Below are 24,944 nucleotides of genomic sequence, written 5' to 3'. Positions count from 1 at the left end.
TCAAAACAGAGCACATTATGGGATAGTACAACATGGCAGCAGACTGGCTCAGCACCCCAAGATCTTCACAGACCTGACCTGCGAATATGGCCAGATGGAGATGAACCTCTTTGCATCAAACAGGCAGTAGAGAAGGTTCTTCTCCAAAAGACATGACACAGGAGCTCTGCAGCAACCATGGCCAAGGAGGACCATTTCAGTCACAGTTCTCCATCCTAATGGAATGCTCCATATATCAGGAGGGGTTCCAAGGCCCATCTATGTCTGGGAATCCCCTCCTCCCCAGCAAGACTCAAATCATCTGGTCATGCCTGGCTGGGAGGAAGGAACTTCCCAGATGCCAGTGACTGAGCTGCCCTGGAACCACTGAGATGGCGAATTAACAGATGAACTCAAAGTTCCCAATTTCAGATTATGATAATTTATCTGTTTTACATAGCTATGATATTTGCAGTATCAGTGCTTCTTTGCAAGTTTAATTTTATAAGTCTTCTTTTTACCACACACACCCAGAATGTGTTGTTTTCTTTATCTGGTGCTCACAGTATACATTTTAGGAATATCTATGTATAGCTATTCAATGTATATGTAGTTTCCGAGAGTCTATGGGGCTAAAGCATTAATCTCCTTTTTAAAAGAAACAGCTTCTCACTGCCTGTGTCAATAGGCTAACTACATCCCATGAGAGTCTTATTTTTAAGGAAACAGAGTAAAAACTTTCAAGAAAGTTATGGTTATGATCCTAATCTTCTGAAGATATTCAGCTAAATTGCTTAGCTTTTAAAGATTCATCTCAGTTCCATGAAAGAGACTGTGGGGAATGGAGTAGATACAGAGTTCCCACCAGCTCACTGATGTCCAGCAAGTCAGGTGTAGACCTAGCATTCTCTTGGGAGAACAAAGAGGTCCAGGTTCATATGACAAGGCAGGACCCCTAGAAAGACTACTCCTTCTGGGCAATTGTCCGTGGTACACATTGGCAGCTGTGTCCTGTGTACTCATTAGATGGTATATTAAGGGTTTTGGCCTTCTAGTGGGGCCCTCTAGCATGGACTAGTGCCAGGGCCCAGGCAGAGCAAGCTCAAAGGAAGATTACATCAGGAAGTATGAAGTTGCATTGATAAATCAATTTGCATTATGTACAGTCCCTTGGCATGTCTTGACTTAGTGGTGAATGAAGAACTAATTTGTGCCAAGGCAACCTGAGTAGGGAGTTGGTATCGGTAACTCTGGACTCTTTTTGAACATCACTTATGACTCTTCTGAATGAAAGCTTTTATTTCACAGAATGAGTTTTTTGAAATGCTCTTTATGATATACTGATGAATTTATTGTATGATTTAATGCTAGGATTTTGCATAATTGTGACGAACACTGTTGACAAGATTAATGGACTGAGTGGAATGACCAGTTCATAGGATATGTAACTGAGATAAAAAAAAATTATTTGAAAATCTAGATGAGTAAATCAGATGATATAATGAAATACGGGTGGGGCCTCAGTATCCACTTGATCCATTTTTGGACCCGCCACCTGATACAGAATACTGCAGTTTTAGCCCCTTTATCTACAGGGCTTTCTGAAGTCCACAGAAGCCATGCATGTCCACTTGCCTGCAGCCTCTGTGGGCTTCAGAATGGCCCTATAGCGCTAAACAAACACTATTTCCGTTTTCCCTCCCCAGGCTTCAGAATGCCTTAAAAGGTATAAAAAAAGTCACTTCAGTTTTCCCGAGGGAAACCAGAAGTAGCATTTTTTTAGTGCTGTTGGGGCCATTCTGAGACCTGCACAGCCTATGCAGACTTCAGAAGTGCAGCTCCAGTCACCTTCAGAGGGTTCCGGTTGGACCAAGTCTGGCTCAATTCGGGTCCAGGGCACCCGCGTTTAGCCAGATCTGTGACTGTAAAATCTGCAGATAAACAGGCTCTACCTGCATACATTCTATATCGAAAGATATGTTTGTTACGTAACTTAAGGAGTAACCCAAAAGTCTGATGGAGGATGGAATATTGAAGTTTGAGGATGTATACAAGTTATTTAAAATATTTCAGAAAATAGATTATAACTTAAGCTTTCTGGTCTGAAACAATATTTAATATCAATGATAGACAACAGAGAAAAGATTGGATTATAGATTAAATGGCAAGGAAGGAAGGATTGTACAGTTTGGGAGGAAAGGAGGGTCAAACAGATATTGGAAAGAACTGGAAGCTGAGCTGTTTAAAATCTTGCAGATTGATTTAAATAAAAAATGAACAAGATCTAAATGGAGAACAAGCGGTGAGGGTGGATAATCAATTACAGAGAAATAATTTTCATATCAGTGAAAGGAAGGAATTTGAAGAATTATTTGAATGGCCTTTTTTGAATGGTTAGAATAACAAGGGTTTATAAAAGTAGCATTTAGGAGCAATATCTGATATTCAGGAAGGGCTAATGCTCAGAGGGATGTAGAATAAAATTTATTAGTGGAGAACTTAGATGTGCTTTATATAAACTTTGTACACAAGAAGATATAAAAAACTATGAAGAAAGCTATATTATCAAAACTTTCATAGTTTTTAAAAAAAGAACATTAAAGTGTTGGACCCAGAGTTTGTCAGACAAGAAAATAACAGAGATTCCTATTTAAGGTAATTAATTACAGAAGGACAACTTTGGTAAAAGAACAGGAGAACAAGCCAGATAATTTGTAGCATATCTTGCCTCTGAAGAGATGGAAGGAATGTTAATACAAAACATTGATGAACAAGAGCAAGAAAAAGAAGTAGAAGGACAGCAACAGAAAGTGGAGGGAAAAAATAGGAAAGGGAATGGGAGTAAGAAATATAAGAAGAGTAAAAAAATAAGTAGAACATTTATAATTTTAGGAAAATCGAAGGTAGTCATTGATATGAAGTCGTATATCACTTAAAGTCAATTCATGGGTCAAATGTCTTATTGCTTAAGTAAAGTAGTTGCTGAATTCTTATTTGTTTTTCCAGTTCTTTTTAAATTTATAATGGCTAATGAGTAAAAGGCTACAAAGGACAATGCCCTGAAGAGACTATAAATTTATATTTATATAGAAAACCCAAATTTAAAATATCATGAAAAATATTATCTATATTTAAAGGGCAATCTCATGCTGCAGCCAGGACAAAAACAAGGAATGTGATGATAAGAGTGAAGTATAAACTGACATGAAATAGAGATGGACATAGATCTCCATTCTCCCCCCCCCCCCCCAGTCTTCAAATTATATATTTTAGCTTACGACAAGTAAACACTGTAGGAGGTTACTGTTACCAGTGAGAACACATTAAAGGGGGATTTAGGATGGACAAAAGGAGGTTCACACAGCATGTAGTTAGTCTGGGTTAGTTAATTAGCACAAACCAGGTTCCATGTAACCATAGCTTCAAACCCACTTATAAGTGGTTTCAGTATCTGATTGAAAGAGATCTTGGTTTGCAGTGGTGCATTTAGAATGTAAAGTCATTATTTATGTGAAGAAGAGAAGAGGGGGACAACCTTAAAGAGAGGAGGGGAAGCATAATAATAATAATGTGTCTGTAGGCGCAGTCCAAGCCTGGTCTTTGGCCAGTGCACGTCCCTTGCACCGACCCAGGAGTGTCACAAATGTGTCTTAAGGCACATTTGTGTCGCCTTGTGAGCTGGGGAAGCTAAGTTGTCCGGCAGCCACCTCCTACCCTGGGCTGGATACAGTGCAGGACAGTCAGCCTGTCTGTTCTAATCCACAGGTGAGGATTAGGCTGTCCCCCTGCAACTGACTTTAAGTTGGCAAATCGTAGTTTCCTGGGAGTCAGGAATGGGTCTGTACTGAGCTATAAAAATGGAGAGGCTCTTTTGAAGACCATATTGCCAATGGCAATTCTGAATAACAGTGTCTGGGACAGTATATCATTTGGATTCTTTGCACAAGTAACCAGGCATTTCATGTTTTGTCAGACTGAAATCTGCTAGTTTTTTTTTTCTTCCTTATCAGTGTCTTGTTTCTCTTGTTCTCAACTTCAAAGCTAAAATAAAACATATCAAAACAAAAGTCAGAAAAATTAAACTAGACTTGCAATGCAATTCTGTGTGTGGTGACTCAAGAGAAAGTTGCACTCAGTTATATAGGACTGAGGCTATATACTTTCATGGGAAGAAGCTCTATTGTGCAGTGTGACTTACTTCTGAATAGAAATGCATAAGATTGTTGTGTAAATCTCACTTGAGTGTGTACTGGATTACAGTCCTAATTTATGTGATGATGATTTGGTTTATTATCCCCACTAATTTCTAAGAGTAAAAGCTACCTTTTTGTTGTAATTGTGGTTTGCTTGTGTGTGTGTGTGTGTGTGTGTGTGTGTCCCCAGCAGTGCTAGTTAAACTGACCTTGTGATCTGGCATAAGCTTCTCTGACCTTCTGTGGTTAGGAATGAAAAGGATTCAGATGCAAGCTGTTGTCTGAAGCTCCACCTAGGCATCCAGTGCAGGTCGGACCTTGTAATCTGTGAATTTTACATCCTTGGATTTAACACAGGTCATGTTGAAGCTCGATCTGAACCCTCTGGAACTGTGCTCTGGTTGCATCCGGAGGGTGCTCTGAGGCGTGGGGAGTTGTGTGCTGCCTCCCTGCATCTCAGAATGCCTTTGGGAGGTTCTAAGATGCACTTCCAGTTTTCTTTTTTTTTAAACCAGAAGTTTGTCTTAGAGTCTTCTGGCAGGCCCTCAAGACACAAGACCTGCCCCTGCCTCAGAACACCCTCCAGATGTGACTAGAGCTCAGCTCAGGTTGTGTTCAGAGGGTACAGGTTGGGCTGAAACTCTTCCTGCTTCTGCTGATCTTCTGTAAAGAGAAGTACTTGGAGCAGGAAGCCTCCGTTTCAGTTGAGGAGCAGAATGAGTGAGTTCTGTTCATCCCAACTACAAAGCTAGGTGATGCTATTTTCCACAGATCAGTCTGAAAAGCTAGGGCAATGTTCTAGTGGAGTTGGTGATTTTACTGTTGCTGGATCTTCTCGGAGCCCTGATCTGGAGCACACATGGGTCTTGTTGCCACCTCCTCTCCCTGAGTAGGCCAAATAGAGAAGAGACCTTAGGCTGTCAATGGGATCTGTGTTTCACAACAAAACCGTGACTGGCATTGCCCCCATAGCCTCCTCTAGGGGTGTTGATTACACATAGTTATCATCAAACCTGTTCTGCAGTCTGACTGGGCTGCAGCAGGATTCTGCTCCTCTTCTTTGAATAAGGTTTCATTGGATCCATGCTTTAAGCACTTGGCTTGTGTTAAACACGATTTGCTTGATTATGTATGTAATTGACAGTTCTCTGTAAGAGGGAAGGGGGAATTCAGCCCATCAGTGATGAATGCCCCTCTTCCCAGAACAGGAGATTCACAGGTAAGGAATTCTTTTTTGTGTGTGAATTCGTTTTTAATAGTTCTCTGTGCAATACTTTGTCTTAAACAAGAGGCATGGAGAAATGAATGAATGCCTAGTAAATTTTAGGTACTTAAAGGTTTTGTTATTTTTTTATTTCTTTTTGTTTTCTCTTATCTCAGTTGCTCCAGATATATACTACGCACTCATGCACACATGCCCTGTTTAGACCTGAACAGGGTCTAAAGTTACAAGTACAGGTTGTGCTTCAGATGGTTCCCCATGTACGTGTCTTTGTAAAACAGAGTGATGAGGAGCAGTTTTTCCTTTTGCTTCCATTGGCAATGGAAAGAGATTATTTTTATGACCTGTCTTGCCTGTCAAGGATTCTTCTATTTCTCAACCTGAATTCAATGAATGGTGTTATATTTTATGCATCCTGAGGTGTGCCACAACTTCTGCCCTTACCTATGCATGATTTACTACAAAACCCTGTAATGTTTGCATATAGGATAAGCACAAGATGGTGAAGAAAATTTATTTCCAGAATATGATCTTGAGTCTTGACAGGCTCAACAATCTGATAATATAGGAAATAATTGAAAGTAAGTACTGCAAAAGTGTTGAAATGCATTTTGACATGAAAATGTAGGTTGGTTCATAAAAGGTTGCAGTGACAATAGGTTATAGTGACAGCTTTTCAGCAACTATGTAAGCCTCTACCAGATGGAAGGGAATTTGGCTTAATGAATTATAGGCAGCCTGGGTAACACAAGCTTCTTTATAAAAACAGATCAGAGGGAAGAATAAAATTACTCATGCATATGTTAGAGCATCATTGCTGCAAATATGAAGTGGGAAAATGGGTTTAAAAAATGTTAGGGGCTTAAAAAATGAAGTTGGTATTGCTGGAGGACCTTTGAGTTACTGCAGGTTACTGCTCAATTATTGTTCCTTTATTGTCTAACTGTCAGCAAACACTGGAGTCTGAAAGCCTGCCTTGTGTCGAGATGACAGCGCTATGGTCAGTCTATTCCTTGGAGCCCATTTATTCTAAACTGGATTGTGCTGCAAGACAATCAAGAATATTTGTGTGAAGCTTCTCTGCAGAGGGGAGAACCAAATCACCATAGTACTCTGTTTGTGTTTGGATGATTCTTACCGGGTTGGTGATAGGTACTGATATAGCTGAAGAAAATTGGTAACAGTAAGCAGGGAGCTATGTACAGGCTTTTGTTTGATAGTGGCTACATTAAAGCTAAAGGAAGGGTATGCAAATTATATTTTACTGGGCGGGGGGGGGGATGTCAACAACTGTGGGTCCCTAAGCCGAATTTTGCATCCTGTGGGGACTGCCTGACCATGCCTTCATTCTGCTTTCCCAACTTCTTAGTGTGAGTATCACAGTTTTCAAGGGAAACTTATTTGGGGAATGAAAAATGTAATTGTTAGGTATAAAAGAACTTGTCAAGGGAACAGCAAGGTAAAGGTACTTAAAATAAATATTTGACATATTTCCTTGCTTAATTGTTCAGATGCCTCAAATGTATTCTAAACATCTAAAAATAATCTTGCTTTAGAGAAGGAGCAGGATGCCTCATAGAATGAAGAAGCCTAAAGTATGGATTGAAGCCATTGCCTCCAATATAATATATCTGGTTTTAAGAAAAAGAACAAAAAATACTGCCATATCTTTACAATGAAAACTTAACATCTTTCTGACCTTCAATCTCATCATCCTCTGTGTTCAGCAAGTTAAATTAAGGGCAGCGTTTGGAGCTAGTTTGAAGCTAGAATTTCTGATCCCGTTGCATTGTGTGTCTGTACTCTTATAAAACACACTAAAAGTCACAATAATATAAGTCCTGTCTTGTGCTCTTGTATACATGGTTTTTCTTCTGTGACCCATAAGATGAAATCCTGAAATTTTCTGCACATCAAGCAGGTGATTTTCCCTTTGGGCTGGCATCAAATTGGATATTCTTCTTAGATAACTAGAAATCAGAGTAGAGAGAGGAACTGACATTGCTAAAAGCCTCCATAGGGCCTTGCAGGTGAGGTCAGTATTTTATAAGCAATAAATGGCTGGAGTTCAGAGGGGGATACTTTAGATGTTCAGTAACTGTGTTACATCTCTCATTTTTCCTGGAATCTGCCTTGGGCTGGCATTACTGTAGCATTCAATATACATTTTGTTTTCAGTCCTGTATAGTATGTAATGTTATGGTAGACCCAAACATTTCTGTTGGACTAAACTGGAAGTCTGAAGGGAAAGAAAAAAGTTACATCCTTTTGAAGGAATTCCCTAAGTTGAATCCTGGACATTGGTTTGTTCCCCAGAGTATGCAATAGTATTGAGGCAATGGGAATTTCATTGTTCTGGGAGATATATCTAGCGCAGGGGTGTCCAAAGTTTTCAGCAGGAGGGCCACATCATCTCTCTGACACTGTGTCGGGGGCTGGGGGAAAAAAGAATTAATTTACATTTAAAATTTGAATAAATTTACATTTAAAATTGAATAAATTTTCAATTTACATTTAAATTTACATTTAAAATTGAATAAATTTGAATAAATTTAATGAATATATTAAAGATGAACTTATATGAATGAATGAAGGTCTTGCAATAGCTCAAGGCCTATAAAAGGCCTTGCACAAAGCAAGGCTGGCCTTTCCTTTGCTGCTGCTACTGCATCACAGACGTGAAACAGCAAGTAGTGGAGGAAGTCCACAGCTCACACAAGAGGTCAAACAGTGGCCCTCACACTGAGAGCAGTTGCATCGGGCCAGTGCGGACTCCAACAAATCTCTGGAGGGCCAGAGGCTCATTGAAGACTGGGGGCTCCCTGAGGGCCACATTGAGAGGCCTCGAGGGCCACATGTGGCCCCAGGGCCAGGGTTTGGGCACCCCTGATCTAGCGGTTTGGTTCAGTCAGATCTATCTTACGATACTACTTGAAGGTCTGTTTCAAATCACTTTCATAAGCTGATTTCACCTGATCTTTGCCAAACCTGACATAGAATATGGGGTTGGTAATACTGGGGCCATTAATTGCCTATGAGAATACTTCCAATGAGTCCTGTCAGTCAGAAGCAATGCAGTCAACTGTTGCTTCCACCTGACCTGGAAACACCGAGGAATCCAGACTGGGATAGCAGGAGGCCTTCAGACTTCAATTATCCGATGTGTGGGGGGAGTACTAGGTTCATTTGGCCAACCCCATTCCTGCATTTTTTGCTGCCACTTGTGTCAGTTGATCTAAGATAGTAATATGGTCTAACTTGTGGTGACTGCATAACTAATGGCAGCCTCCAGAAAATGATAAAATGAAGCTATGTGAAGGGATGGCTTTTTCTTCTGATCTGCTGAGGATTGCATCACACACACATGAGCTCACCTTTTGGTATGCCCACAGCATCTCAACATAGATTAGTTACTAATTGATATACTGCACTTGAATTGCCTTCAGTTCATACAGTCATTTTGGCTAGAGAAATGCGAAGAGGAACTTTTTTCTTCACTCTGGCAGTACCTAAATCTTGGATTGTTTGAGATCATGCTGTGGTAACAGATATAGGGGCATCTCAAAAAATGTACACACACTTTATAGTGTCAAAATTATCATGCTATAATTCACACGTGCTATAATTTACAGATACAGGTATAACCTAATTATCCACAGATGTTTCACCCGCGGTTTCATCTCAATACAATGAGAAGGGCCCTTTAACTTAAAGGAAAAAAGTCATTTAACACTAGTTAATGTGAGAAACGGCAGCCGGCTGACAATCCATCAGTCATTCTCTCTCCAGGCACTTAGAACAGCTTTGCTCCAAGGCAAGTGACTCTTCCCTTCCCCCTGGGCACATGGAAAAATGATAATCACTTTGCATTCTTCCCCAGCACTGGCTGCACACTGGGTGAAGGGAGGGGTTACTGGCTCAGAGTGAAGCCTTTCTAAGTGTTTGGAGAAAGACTGATTGATGGATTGTCTGCCGAATGACTCTGTCTTACATCACAAAGGTCAGCAAGGCTGTTTTTAAATCGCCGAGCAAAGGGACATTGTTTCTTAAATGGATTTGCTTTAATGCTATTTTTTTGGCATATTGGGTATTCATAACCAGTTGCTTGACCCAGGTTAAGTTAGACCAACCCCGTAAAATATTTCTCCTTGGCATCTATGCACTGCTGACATTGTTGACGAAGGGATCTGGAGACATCCACCAACGTGTGCTGGGATGGTTCCATGCATCTCTTAAGTTGCTTCCTTAGATGTTTTGAGTGTTGCATGTATTCTGCAATGAAGTATGTATGAATTAGAGTTCATTAAAATGTGTGTGCATTTTTGAGTCACCCTTTGTGTGTGTGTGTGTGTGTATGTATTAAAACTCTAATACAGGCACATATCCACGCCCCTGTGTGCTTGGTGTTTATAATTCATAGATTGGTGGATTCATGGATTTATAATTCATGGATTGGTGTTTATAATTCATGTAATGATTTTTGAAGACAGAATTGGAATACTGATCTAGATTGATTAATCTGAGATAAAAGAGTGTAATTTTGTGGCTTTTAGACTTTTTAAATTTTAGCTAAATATTTTCCCTCCAGTTAAATCTAATGATTAGCCTTTCTTGAGATCTTATTCTTTTACCTCAATACTGGATGCCTGCCCCCCCCCCCCCAAAAAAAAAAAAAAAAAAAACTAACAGGCATTTACCACAAATCAGGTTCTGCAGTTGAAATGCATAACTCTTGGACTACTTATTCAAATTCCTGATTCACATATTCAAGCAGTTTCATTGTACTTATAAATAATGTACGTGTAACTTGTGCATGCAGTTGTGATCAAAATTTTCTTTAAAAAATGGCTCTGCGATCTCTAACAGGGACTGTTCTGAGCTGTGTTTTGGATCATCCAAATGTTGGTTTATCTATCAAAATGGAGCATACAAGGTCTTATTTTGAAAGTGAAAGTCTCTCTCCTACCCCTAGATATTGTGGAACATCTTAAAATGAAAGGTTCTTTGTCATGGATGCTGTCGTTTGAATTATCAAAGAAGGATTTCACAGCGACCATTTCCCCCCTTCACACTTCTTGTTTAACAGCATGACATGTTTTGCTGAAACTGTTTTTTACCAGGGTGGCTTGACCTGTGAACAGAAGCACTCTGTTCTATGTTTCATTCCAAAGGCAAGCACAGAAATAGCGCCACACTGCATTTGCTCACTGTCCTACACAAAGAGGGCGATAAGAACCATGGCTGGCTCCATGGTTTCCTTGCTTTTGGTTTCCTGCATGGTCAGGCTTTTCCTTGCTGCTAGGCATTTATGTCTCTACAAAGAAGTATTGTGCACCACTGAATGACAAGCAGTTCTATATTAAGTAAGACATGGAAATGTAGCTCATTTAGAAGTCAAGGGGGCTGACTGAACGCATATTAAATGGTGGGGGAACAACAAAAGGTGGTTGTTCTGGCTGGATAATCTGATTAGTAAATATTTCTTTCATCACAATGGCTTTCACAACATTTGGGATCCAAGTTCAATTGACCAAATTAAACAATGCCCCACTCCACCCTGCCACATAATTTAAATTATATGTGGAATGTTCGTATGCAGAATGTGAGAGAGCTAGGAAGGAATACCAGTGTTTAAGTGCACTTGTAAACAGAATTCTCATAGTGTGAATCTTGCTAATTTAATAATAATAATAATAATAATAATAATAATAATAATAATAATAATAATAATAATAATAACAACAACTTTATTTTTATCCCGCCTTTCTCCCCAAAGGGACTCAAGGTGGCTTACAAAATATTAAAAACATAATTTAAAAACAAATAAAAACATATTAACACATCATAAAAAAACAGCAGTCAGAGTAAAAAATAGGTAAAAAGAGCATAGAGCAGCAGCAAGTCATAAAAGAATCAGGCCTGTAAAAAATATTAAAAGATGTTAAAAAGATGTTAAAAGGCCGAGAACTCAGAAGGCCTGTTTAAACAGAAGGGTCTTCAGGCCTCGCCGAAAGGTCTCAAGAGAGGGAGCCATTCTTAAGTCAGGGGGAAGGGAGTTCCATAGCGTTGGTGCCACTACTGAGAAGGCCCTATTTCTTGCAGCCGCCCCATGTACCTCCCTAGGTGGCGGCACTTGTAAAAAGGCCTTCTCTGATGACCTAAGAGGACGAGCCGGATTGTACGGGAGCAGGCGATCTCTAAGATACCCTGGTCCAGAGCAGAATAGGGCTTTAAAGGTCAATACCAGCACCTTGAATTGGGCCCGGAAACGAATGGGCAGCCAATGCAGCCGCTGGAGAAGCGGACTGACAGAGTCGAACCGCCTACCTCCAGTAACCACACGGGCCGCCGCATTCTGCACTAGTTGCAATTTCCGAACCGTCTTCAAGGGCAGCCCCACATAGAGCGCGTTACAGTAATCTAATCTCGATGTCACAGAGGCATGGATCACCGTGGCCAGGTCTGCACGATCCAAGTACAGCCGCAGCTGGCGCACCAGCCGAAGCTGAGCGAAGGCCCCCAAATTTAGTGATTCTATTTACTCTGAATCGTTAAAATAATAAAGATGTGGGGGAAGGGGGGTTCGTGTGGAAAAGGTTTGAGATACTGATCTTTTGTGAACTGGTTTCCAGACATTTGACAAGCCTGCTGATGTGGTTCTGTGAAATGGGTGATTATTACTGTATTGCATTTTTGCCCACAACGTTCAGGCAGCATCAAAATGTATTCCCATTGGGGCTGTTTTCTGGCAAGTCATCCGTCTGGGAGTTCTGATTGTGCACTATGGCTTGGACATTAATTTGGGAATTGCCTGTATTGAATATGAATGGTATTTTGAGTCTTCTTCCTACAGCTTTTAATTAGAGCTCTGTGACTTGAAATTTGTTAATTTCTGCAGAGTTTAATCTGGCCTGGCGGCAAACAAGCAGTTGATTAGCAAAAATCAGTGTTACCTTTTGCACTGAGATAAGGAGTGAGAGGAACCGTGATCTGCTTTTTTTTTTTTATCAGTGGAATTGGCTTGTTAGGGCTACCAGTCTGAAACCTGATGATTAGATCACTGTAAGCAGCTGTGTTATGCATACATTGGTCATCAGCTGCATTCACTAAAGCTTTGGTTCAGCGTATAAGAAGCTGATGGAACTTAAAGCTATTCCCATCCCCTTATCCGGTGGGAATGTTTCAGATAAATGAATGGCCATTTAAGTAGTGAAGTGCAGCAGCTTTGCTTACTGGCTTTATCATTAAATTCAGAAAGTGCTTTGTAGGACCTTACAAATTTTAATGATGTCGTAACCCGCTTCCACCTCTGCCCAGCACATATTCCCTCAATTTCATATTGTATTGTGGGAGATTCAGTCATTTCCTTCCAGAGAAAGGAGACTTATTACTTTGATGCTACAGGGGCCCTGTTGATGTATAAAGATTTAAATTCTAAGGGGAAATAAATGCTGCGCTTCACCTTATTATCAAGTAGCGTTGCAGACTCTCTGCAATATCTAGAAAAATCATTCTTGCTGCCCCAATTTTCATTATCTGTTTTTGTTACTTGCCTCCCCCCTTCCCCTGCTTTGCTCTTGGCTTACATTTCCCAGTTAAGTCTCCTGGGCAAGGAGCTTTAAGTTCTCATTATTATCACTGCTGATGATAATCTCAATTCATAGAGGTCACCAGAAGATATGATTAAACATTAGGGAATTATTGATAACAAAGGAGAGCACTGTAGCTTCTTATAAAGGCTTTTGCCTAGTTTTCCTTAGCTTGCAGTAGACCTCATGCAGATGTAATATATATTCCAATCTTAGTTGGAAGCACTTCTCAAGGTTGAGCACTTCCTCTTCTCCCCTCATAGGAATCCCACCCATTTTTTCCCAGCATTAACTAAGATATAGCATTACATCTCTGTTGCTCTGTGAATGCTAACCAGCTTTGAATTTGTAATTTCAAACAATATAACACTACACTGTAGCTTAAGTATGGAAAGGGAGCGAAGAATTTGCATGGTGGGGAAAAGAAGTACACAATTTGGAGGGCTGTTGGCTTCTGCATCTGAGTGACCCCTAACTTGGGAATGGGTAAAGTGGCATCCATACTGGAGGATGTTACAAGGCAGAGATTTGGGGATAGCTAGCTCAGCACCACGTAGAAATATGACTTCTGAGTGCCCAGAAGCGCCCAGCACAAGCAGTGGTTATCATGACCATGAAGGATGTTGCTGGCCACTCAGCAACTACATACCTGTATGGTGCTGAATTACCAGTTAGTGTGCCACTGCTTCAAAACATCTCATAAGGGCACTGGGGCCTATCCTCTCTTGTTTCCTGTGTTGCAGCTTTTGACACTCCTATCGCACAAACCACTGCATGTACTTATTGCACTCAAACATATCTCTATCAGTACTCTCCTTCCAGGAATTATGGTAATTGCAATTTTCAGTCTCTGAGCTGCATTCTCCTTTTAACAGGTCAAGTGTTTCAGTTATCTTGGATCTTCACCATTAATTATTTCTTTTTGCTTTCCAAGTTCATATTCTTGACAGAATTAGAATGACAGACTTACTTACAGGTATAGTAAAAATGATGATAGCTCCAAGTAGCAATATTGATCTTCAACATCTTTGGTGTACTCTATTTCATTTCCTTTTACAACTATTCTTTGCCTCATCTTCTTTGCTTTTATTACTGCACAACAATTTTCCTCCTAACTTACATGATAACCTTTGACCAAGCAAAGTGGTTAGCATCAAATTTTTGAGGTTCTTTTGATGTCAGGCATGTGATTGGTATCTGACCTAATTAAGAACATAAGAACAGCCCCGCTGGATCAGGCCATAGGCCCATCTAGTCCAGCTTCCTGTATCTCACAGCGGCCCACCAAATGCCCCAAGGAGCACACCAGATAACAAGAGACCTGCATCCTGGTTCCTTCCCTTGCATCTGACATAGTCCATTTGCATCTGACATAGCCCATTAAAAAAAGATCTCGTAAATTCCCCCCCTTTTCTGTTTGCAATACTGCCCCTGACTCTCACATGGAGGTTCCCTTTCTAGATTTCTTCAAGAGACTTGTGGACAGCTGGTCAGCCTTCCCCACCAGGGGAACAGCAAGGCTATTCACAGGCTGAGTTCCAAGTTTTACATGCTTCCACCCCTTAGTGGATGTGCCAGTGGCAGTCCTGGGCTTCTCATCAGTTCACTCTACTGACAGTGATGGATTCCTGTGAAGAGGCACTGAGGCAACCTGAGGCTTTGAAGTCTCTTCAGCCACCCTATGGCCCACTGTGACCAATATACTCTTAGAACCATATTCTTCTGGTTCCAGAATTTGGTAGCAGTAGGTATGGGGGTTCTCAAGAAGATCAGGAATGAACTAAAAAAAAAAAAATCTCCCTTTCAGCAACCTTCCTGAAAGACTCATCCATGAAAGCTATACAATTTACAGCCAGGACTATAGTCTCGGAGGTGGTAGTGCATCAAAATGTGGCTGAGGCATTGGGACAAGGATCCGGCTTCCCAAGTGTGCCTGGCAGATATGCCTTTTGTAGGAGGATAATTATTTGGCAACTCCTTGGGCCCTGACCTGGTGGAGACCAAAAATAAAAATGTGCTCCCCACCAGGAGACAGGGAAAGCAGCATTCAAAGAGTTACCATTCCTTTTGCATTGCCAAGGATAGATTCCATCTTACTGGGCATGGAGGATACAAGCCTAGGTGGCAGCAAATCCTCCTACAAGACCTGGATCCAGCAGCACTCCACATCCAGCACACTAAAGGTCATCTACCCACAGTCAGAGGCTGATGCATCCACAAGGGTTCCTAATGGCTCTTGTTGGTTTTCTGCAGATGGAGCCAGATATTTAGCCAACCTCTGGAATGAAGAAATTGCTAGGGCTGGTGACGGCCCACCTGAGTGACTTGAGCACGTAGAGCAAATTTGGCCCCCTGGGTGTCCAAGGAGATGCATGCAGTGAAACTTCTAGGCAAGGGAGTTTGACCAGATACAAGTCGTAGCTTGAGCTCTGTTGAGTCTACTCCATTCTGCCTCCTCTGTTGTTCAATATCTACATGAAACTGCTGGAAGAGATCATCTGGGAAGTTAAAGTTGAGTGTCACCGATATGCAGCTGAAAGGGAGATGTACATCTTGATATCTCATCCAATGTTGACAAAGCCGCAGGGGTCAAACATTATTGATTAGAGTTGGTGAATGACTAGATGAGGGCAAACAAATTGAAATTTAAATCCAGATAAAAGAGAGATATTATTGCACCTGAAATTCAGTTATTAGATTATCAGCTATCTCTGGGTGGAATTGTACCTGAAGGTGTTGAACGGAAGGAGCAGGTTGCAGTTTGGGTGGCCTCCTGGATTCTGCTTTGCTTCTATATCCCCAGGTGGTATTGATGGCTCAGGGAACCATTCTCAACCTAGGCTGGTGCACTGTGTTCTTACCTGAGTAGGACAGACCTGACTATGGTTTTCTCTGCATTGGTGACATTCAGGCCAGATTGGCCAGATCCAGGCCAGGCCAACCCCATACTGTATGTGGGGTTGCCCTTGAAGACAATGCAGACACTACCACCAGTGCAGAACACAGCTGCACGTGTGGTAACTTTGGTTGGCACCAGACAGCAGCCCCCACTCTCATCACACCATTGCTTTTCCAACGGCACTGGCTTCTGGTTCATTGCCATGCGCAATTCAAGGTGCTGGTGATATCATTTAAAGCTCTGTATGGTTGAGAACTGGGGCACCAGAAGGACAGCCTCCCCCCATGTGGCCCACTTGCTAAGTTTAAATGGAAGGGGAACTCTTGAGAGTTCTACTGCAGACGGTGGTTCAGATGGAGGAACATGTTTATCAAATGTCTGGCTTCTCAAACTGAGGTTTCCCCTGCCATTTTCAGCATTTCCTAAAGCATTTTTTAATATTTCATCTTACTTTCCCGGATCTGGTTTGATTTAGTTGGTGGTAGCTGCTGGTTCCTGTCATGTTTAGAATTTTTTATGGTGTTTTATATTGTATTTTTTCTTTATTTTTATTAGCAGCCATTTTGGGGCCTTTTTTGACAGGGGAAAGGCAAGGTTGAAAAAATGATTTTTCAGGTTTGGAAGATGTTTCTCTTTAAATGTTTTAGAGAAATCAATTTGTTGATCCTGCTCTCTGAAATTCCCCCAAGTGCTCAGACTGCTTTTGGCTGTGGTACAAGCAATTGGTGTTGACCTGGACTCAAAACGCCTCTAGAATCCAGTGCAGGTTATTTGATGACCATGGCTGAATGCACATACGCAGCATGTTTATGGAATCCGATAAAAGCAGCTAATTAATCTGCTAAAATTCTTTATAATGGTTTGCAGTCCTACTAAAAGGACTTGACATGACTGTACAGATGGTGGGAGTAAGAAATGTCGTCTTGGAAATCTTTTTGTAATCACGGGTTTTCCACCCCCAGTTTCGTTGCCCTAAAGAATACTTACAAAACATGCAGTAAATGCTTAATAAACAGCAAACCGCTGTGTATTTCAGTACTTCTGCTCTCATAAGCATTCTTTAATTAAAGTGGTTTTGGATGCCCCGAGTGGCAGCTTCTGGACCTTCCTCTGTGAGGCATTACAGAAAGCTCAGTATCCAGTGCAGATCTTCTGTTGGTGCCTGCATGTTTGCGATCCTGATGTTATACCCTTTTTATTATTATTGAACAGAATGTTCTGAACTTTCGTTTGCTAAGGTTAGGATGCAAGGCAGCAATAGCTACAGAAATGTAAATCTGCTACTTTAAATTACACCCATGTTTGTGAACGATAATATGTGTGTGAGGCAAAAGATTCCCTGCACTGTGCAGTGATAGAGGAGATTATGGTCTAAAAATATTAACTTGCAGCCAAGCTGCTGAAAACACAAGGATAACTTCCTCTTATTTTGGCAGAAAATCAATGTATAGCATCAAGACTGTATATTGACAACTTGATTATAAAGGACACTGAATATGCTTAACCCCAGAATAACACTACAGTGGAACAGAACAAGACATTTATTCAGCACCAACTAGTCTAGAATCTATTAAATCTTATCTTCTGCCACAGTAGCTGATGGTGGTATTTTGCTCTGTTCCTCCCACTGTCTCTATTTCATAATTCACATTTAAGGCTCTTTACTTCTGGCCTCCCTAGTCATTGGCCCATTCATAACCAGCTGTTTAAAATAGCTGTTCATTTTGTTTCCATCTGCTGCATTTCTGAAATTCAGTGTGTTAGGTTTCCGATGAGGAGGATTGCTGAAGTGGCCTTTTGTTTAGATAGGAAGCAAGAGTGTTGGAGTGTAGCATACAGACTAGTGGATGATTATAAATGGCAGGCAAGCATTTATATTAGTGATGGCCAGATGTGCTTCTGGAGCATAAAGGTGTACTTCAAAAGATCCCTTTTTTTTTAAAGTTAGAAGTGAGGTGAAATTGCCTTTTGTTTATGTCAACAGAACAGTTCCTATACTATTTCTTTCTAGCATTTTCCTATTTCACACACCTTGCTTCTCTTAATGCTCGGTATTTTCCAAACACTAGTTGGCAGAGGAATGATCTGTAATGCAATAGATGGAATGTTGGGGTGGGATGTAGAAGATACCCATCCAAATCCCTGCTTAGCTAGATATTTCACTGTACAGTTTTGAGCACTGCTTGAGATACCTCACAGGTTGGGCTAAATACAATTGCAGATATGCACCACTTTGCAGTGTTCCAGCTTATGCCAGAATCACATAACCCAGGGCTTTCCAAACTGGGGCGTTGCGATGCCCCAGCCTGTGGGCCCTGGCCTCTGCCCCCTTGAGGGGCAGGGGCAGCCAGGAGGCACGGAGGAGGCAGAGGTGTGATCCCCAGAATCATGCCACTCAGGGGGCTGCAGGGGCTTGGGTGCACTTACCCAAGCTTCCTGCAGCCTCCCGGGGGTGCAGGGAGCCCAACTGAAGTTTCTTCTATGATCCCGTGTCATTAGAGAATTGAAAGGTGTATGACAAACCTGGCAATCCTATTTATTTTGAATTAGGCGTAGACAAGTGGAGGCTTGAGAAAAACCTTAGGGAAATGAACAAGGATAGTTGCCCTTTTAACACTACTGTATTCTCAAGATGGAGAGCCACTTCATCTGCACTCGACTACATTCATCCTTACTAACAACCCTGACAGGCATGGCTTATGTATCACCTTTAATCCCACCAGTGCCAACTCAAGGGTCAGGTGCTTCAAATGTACCTTTTCAGCCACTTGCAGGATGTTGGGCAGCAAACAGCTGTCCAGTGCTCTTGTGTGTGTGTGTGTGTGTGTGTGTGTGTGTGTGTGTGTGTGTGTGTGTGTGTGTGTGTGTGTGTGTTTTAAAGACCAGACCAGTGAAACTGCTTGGTTTACTTTTTGAGCAAAGGTGGATTTTTTTTTTCAAGTTTCTTTTGGTTTCCACTTGGCCTGGTAAACCCACTTTTATACAGTAGGTGTATTTAAAACATTTCAAAGCATGGTCCATCCAGCATTTATTCCCTATTCTGTCTATTAACTTGATCGTCTGTTCACATCATTACTCACAATGAAACATAGATTTGAATGATCTCCAGGTGATTAACTTCCAAACTTATCCATGGAGTATTCTTTCTTCCTGTGTGTAGAGTTCAAGGGCCCAATCCTATCAAACTTTCCAGTGCCAACGCAACCGCAATGCAGCCCTGCGGTAAGGGAACAAATGTTCCTTTACCTTGAGAAGGCCACCATGCATGCCTTGTTAGCATGGCTGCATCTGTGCTGGAAAGTTGAATAGAATTTGGCCCTAAATCAGGAATTAGAGTAGATTATCTGAACGAAAGGAATTACAGGGGCCTCTAGTTTTACACATGTTTCATTTAGGCAGTTTTGTAAGAAAACAGTTTAATACTAAACCTAATTTTAGGAATCATGTGGTCAAATATGATTAAATTCTTTTTTTAATTGACACATTTTTGGGATGTGTGCTGCTTTTCCAAAATGCAACTCCCATGTAAAACAAGAGGTGAATGTATATGGAAATCGTCATATATTTTAACATGTTTCTAAGAGGCAAAGAAGGAAGGCCCATAGCCAGGGAGACAGACCAGGGACAGACTGCACTTGCTCCCGGTGTGGAAGGGATTGTCACTCCCGGATTGGCCTTTTCAGCCACACTAGACGCTGTGCCAGAACCACCTTTCAGAGCGCGATACCATAGTCTTTCGAGACTGAAGGTTGCCAATACTAACAGTTGTTGGGCACACTTCAGTTCCTTTCTTCCATCCAGCTTGCTTCAAACAAAATTAATCTTATCAATAGCAATACCTGCCAATAATGGGGGATACCTCACAGTGGTGTTTCCGGCCATTGTGCCGTCAGGAGCATACCTCCAAAGGTGCTGCCCCCACTTGGAGGAAATGGCCTCCCTGTACTTGCTTCCTCCCCTCCCCAGGCATTCTGAAGGCTGAAAATTGTCACTTCTGGTTTTCAGATGTCTGTAGCCTCCCCAGCCCTGAGAAGGCCTTGTAAAGCCTTCTGGAGACCAACAACCAGAACTTCCTGTTTTCAGATGAAAACCAGAAGTGATTATTTTTGACCTCCAGAAGGCTTTAGAAGCTACCGTGTGCAGCTTCCCCAGCCCTCAGGGGGCGACCCTCAGATCAGCATGCTGATATCCACAACAGACTGAGTGCAACGGGGGGATCTGCCTAGGGGGAGTGGATGGTAATGCGACGATGCCCCCCAAGCCTGGTGCCCAGGGCGTTTGCATCCCTTGCCCCTCCCTCAAGTACACCACTGATACCTCAGAGTTTAATCCCTGTCATCTCCAGGTTTGACTGGAAGAGACCCTCGTCTGAACCTTGGAGTGCCGCTGTGTCAGTATAGTTAGACCTATATGAACCAGTTGTCTAATTCTGTATGAAGCAGCTTTATGTGTTCATTCATTGTTAATTAGGTTCATCTCACTTTTGTCCTTTTAATCAATAAACACAAGAGCAAAGTTTTTTGGCACTTGGAAGTTTCTCCAGAAAAAGGCATCCTTGCTTCGTTTTTGAGACTGCAAATATGATATAGGTGATGGCAGCAATCCAACAAGGGAGTACTCAAGAATACAGCTGAGGACTGTCCCATTGCTGTTTATAAAATAGTTCAATCTCAACAGACACCAGTTCATTTCATCACTTCAGTTGCCCTGTACTTATTGGAACAGTTGTCAAAGATAGCAAATTATCTTCTTCCACTTCTTCTAGGGCTCAGTAGTCTAACGCTTTAGGTCTGTGTAGCACAATTGAATAGCCGTGATTGAATTGTGTTTAAAAAATTAATTTAATTTGATGTGATGTTGCTTTTGGTTTGGCCATGCCTATTCACTTCAGTGAGTAAAGACTGAAGAAGATATACATCAGACTTCTTAAATCACTACATGTAGCATTGTTCCTAGACAATGTACAAAGTGTGTAGTCTCCTTGAGTCTTGCCCTAATTCTGTTGACATTTATTATTTCTAGAATGTATATCTCCCCCTCCATCTAGACATCATCAGGGCTTATACTTTTTTACAACAAGTTTTTGTCTACAAAGCCCTCCTTCTATCTCAGTATTGTTTTCTTATGACCACTACCTTTTATTTGTTCTTTTGATGGTTATTCTCCTCTCACTATATCAGATTGTTAAATGATCAAGTAGCAAGATACTAAACTTGGGCATTTAAACCACACAAAAATAATCTAGTTAGTCTAACTCTTGTTAAGAGTTTAAGAAATGCAGAAGTTTTTTGAACAACAGGGATGAGAAAATAAAAAGCAACTATTTCTATGCGTTCTGTGTTTCAGACCAGTTTTCACATTTCTTTTTTCCTCAACATAGAGCTTACCAATCATAACAGGGAAAGCATTTACTATGTAACATGAAAAAGGATATATTTGTGTTATTTTCTCCCAAGATAGCTTCTGAAGCCATTTGCAGGATTTTAGAATAACAGCTTTTATATTTTATCAGTTTAGAGTATCCGCCTCCACTGTCAGTAAAAACCAAAGGCTACAAGATATATTGAGCTTTGCTTTTGCGACTTTCTTGATGATTGGTCTCCTGTGCTTTGTATTCTATCATCCTTAGATTGAGCTATACACTCTTATGGAAAGAGGATCCAATCTTGCAGAGGTTCTGACAAGAGTGCATTCTGAACTTTTTTCAGTAAAAGTATAAGCAATGATTATAATCCCCTCCAGTCTTGGGATCAAATTTCACAAAACTATTGCATGTGCCTGAGGCCGCCCAGGGTCATGGGCTTGCAGTAATGCTATGCAGTGCGCAGAAGCACAGTTTCTCACATCATAGAAAAACAGCAAGGAATTTGTCACAAGCAATCTCTGTGCACTAATCTGGGCATCACTGCAGACAGTACTGAACTACATGGACTGATGGTCTGCCTTAGTATAAAGCAGCTACATAGTCTGCATTTCCTGCAAATGTAAGACAAGGCAGTTATTCAGGGTTAATGTAATATAAGTGTTGTTTGTTTCATCCATTCTTGTTTGTTTTAATTATTTTAAACCACTTTTATCCCACTCTCCCCACATATTGCATTCCAGAGTGCATGAAATAGCCACCTGAGTGGGTGAAACCAACCTACAGCAACCAACCCTGAAGTAATTTGACAGAAGCATTTTGCGTATCTGGACATGATCTGATGCTTATGAGAAGCGCAACCTCACCTTCAAAGAAGATGGATTAATTTTGGTTATTGCTTGGGTTTTGAAGATGAGACAAAAAGGCATCATAGATCAACATAGAAAAACATTAGATAGCAGCATAGAAAAAGAACTTAGCAGAACCAGCTATACTTCATCAGAAGAATAGCCAAGAGCTTTAAAGGAAATTAAAATGAGCCATAACAATTGGAATTGACACAGGAGCATAAAGGATCTTTTCGAGATAGAGAAAACATGCCTTATAAAGCACTGAGCAGAAAAGACAGTGATAATGGAAACTGCATCTCAAGGAAAACAATTGGAAAAATAAAAATAAGACAGACATCAGGCCAGAGCTTTGTGTCTGCATGCTTACCAAAACCACTACTTCAATCAGAACCCTCCAGTACATTTTCTCTCACTTATCTTCATGCAATGAAAGGGCTTAGATTTCTAGGAAGTGTCTACCCAAGGGTAATTCTCACTGAGGTTATTTGGCTGCACAGATATGCAGGGGGGTTATGAATAGGTTTCTTAAATTATCTTACAGTGAGCTTCTCCGTAAAAACCTAACTTTTTAAGTGTCTCCAAATTACTGCAGTAAAACAAAGCATGCTGTGTGCTTGGCAAGAATCACTCTTGGGTCACAGAAATATGTCTTAAAACGTGATGGCAGTGAAGCCTTGCTTAGAAGTTAGAAATCTTGCTTAGCCCTCATTGATCTATGGTAAGGCAGTTGAAACAAGAGGTCTGGACTCTTGGATTTCTGTTGGACTACTAAGGAGACGGTAGGAGTGGGCTTAGCACTCTGCTGCTTGGTCCAGGCAAGATGCATGCTGGGCAAAAATGCAACTCCAATCTACTTGACAGATATGTGTTCCTTGTTAAATGCTGGGGGGGGGGGGGAGTTGCTGGCTTCTTTGCACAACTGCCAGCTCTAATGGTAGTGGTGATGCAAAAGTGGTGCCTGCAGAATGTGATACTGACAAAAAAATTTTTTTCAAAAGAAATTACCTTAAAATAAAACAGAATGTCTACACAAAGAACAGATGGTGCTTGTGGAGGATCTGTTTCCAGACCCCTGGGGATATTAAAAAAAAACTATGGATAAAAAATTTGTGGTTAGGCATCCCTTAAAGCCTCTGAAGGCAAACCAGAGCTGTGGTCTGGTTGTCTCTGGTGGATGTTCTGAAACCCATGGAGGCCATAGAGGATCCCTTTCAGTTTTGCGTCAAAACCAGAAGTGACATTTAAAGGCCTTATAAGGCCTTTGGAGGGCTGGGGAAGCCCTCCCAGGCCCTCCAAAGGCCTTAAAATGTCACTTCCAGTTTTGATGCAAAACTGGAAGTGGCCTTCTAAGCTAAGGCCTTCCAGAGGTCTTAGAAGGCCTTCTGAGCCCACAGAGGCCTCCACGGGCCTCAGAAGAGCTCCTGTTGCCTTCGGAGGTTTTGTATTTGGCCGAATCTGGCTCAACACAAATCTCGGGGACCACAATGAGCCAGATCCACAGATACAAAATCCATGGATAATTAGACTCAACCTTTATGAAGAAGTAATTGACAAAATGCTTTACTGGAGTATATGAGGGAGCGGTGGATCTAGTGTTGTGGCAGTGGAATGAGTTTGAAACTTGTGGTGCAGCAACAACAAAAGCAGAGTATGCAAACTACTCTCATCTGAACTGTAACACTTAGCACACACCCAAGAAATGACATCCTTACTTTGTCCTCATAGTAAACAGGTTGTCTCAATTTTTTTTAACGAATCTCACTGTTTTATTTTCAAATTCTACTGTACAGTAGTTGTTTATAAAAGCTGTCTTGGACATAAAGCTTCCAAGACCTCTGATTCCTGGTGCATCTCTCTTAAAGCTTAGAGATTATTCTGTTGATATATTGATTTTTGAACTTGCAGCAACTGTTACCCTGCACATGCCCGATCTCATCTGATCTCGGAAGCTAAGGAAGGTCAGGCCTGGTTAGTACTTGGATGGGAGACCGCTTGGGAATACCAGGTGCTGTAGGCTTATACCATAGTCTTTTGAGACTGAAGGTTGCCAACCAACAATTATACATACCACGTAAAAAATTTCAGAGTGAAACCTGGTTTAAAACAAAAAACCCACACATACTCTAATACTTGTAAAATACAATGTTGTACTAATTCCCCTTTACCCATTTTCCTAATTGAATGTACCTGAGAGAAAATTTGTTTAGTTTACTTCTGACATTCTACATCCTGCTGTTTATACTCTGCTCTATTGGCTCCTTTTATTCTGAATGTTCTTCCTCCAGGCTTAGAAAACAAGGGCCAAACCATTCCTTTTAAAACATGCATGCAATTCTCTTTCTGATGCCTCCCAGATCTTGGATTAAAATCGATGCAATAGCAGCAACAGATGAAAACAATTATCAATACTGTGTACTAAAATTCTACAACAAAGCTTCTTTCAAGTCTTTGTAAGACTTGGGGAGAGCTTTGACCTGATTCTCCAGAGAGTTCTTTAGAATTTTTTCCTGTTTGATTCCTGCTTGTCTGATTTTTATGTCAGGCTAGTGTTGTGGTCCAGTCGTAACAAGGGCCTGAACTGGCAGAATGTGCATTCAACCAGAGTGAGCTGTGGCAAAAGCATCATAAAGCACGTTGCTAGAGCGCAAGGCCCAGGCATGTGGGCAGGAAAGTGGAAGCATTCCCACGGGCACTGGTGGTCATTGAGAGGCCCACTGGAGCAGGTAAATCAAGCACAGGTGTAGAGGAGGCAGGGAGGGGTTGATTGGGTTTGCGGGATGGCAGAATAGGCACAGGAGAGGGTGAAACAGGCCATGGAGAGGGTGGTATTGGTGACATCAGCATGCACC

At 41.3% G+C, this 24,944-nt stretch overlaps 1 protein-coding gene and 1 pseudogene across 1 annotated transcript in view; both read left to right on the top strand.

The window, feature by feature from the left end:
* The window catches only part of KLHL29 (kelch like family member 29), a 298,936-nt gene that overhangs the window by 53,575 nt on the left and 220,417 nt on the right, over positions 1 to 24,944 (top strand). The gene's annotated exons all lie outside the window — the stretch shown is intronic.
* On the top strand, positions 23,993 to 24,112 carry LOC136638110 (5S ribosomal RNA; annotated as a pseudogene).

This window comes from Tiliqua scincoides, chromosome 1 (genome assembly GCF_035046505.1).
Source record: "Tiliqua scincoides isolate rTilSci1 chromosome 1, rTilSci1.hap2, whole genome shotgun sequence".
Taxonomy (NCBI): Eukaryota; Metazoa; Chordata; class Lepidosauria; order Squamata; family Scincidae; genus Tiliqua; species Tiliqua scincoides.
The sequence above is the reverse complement of the archived record's forward strand: the minus strand, read 5'-3'. Positions and strand labels throughout refer to the sequence as shown.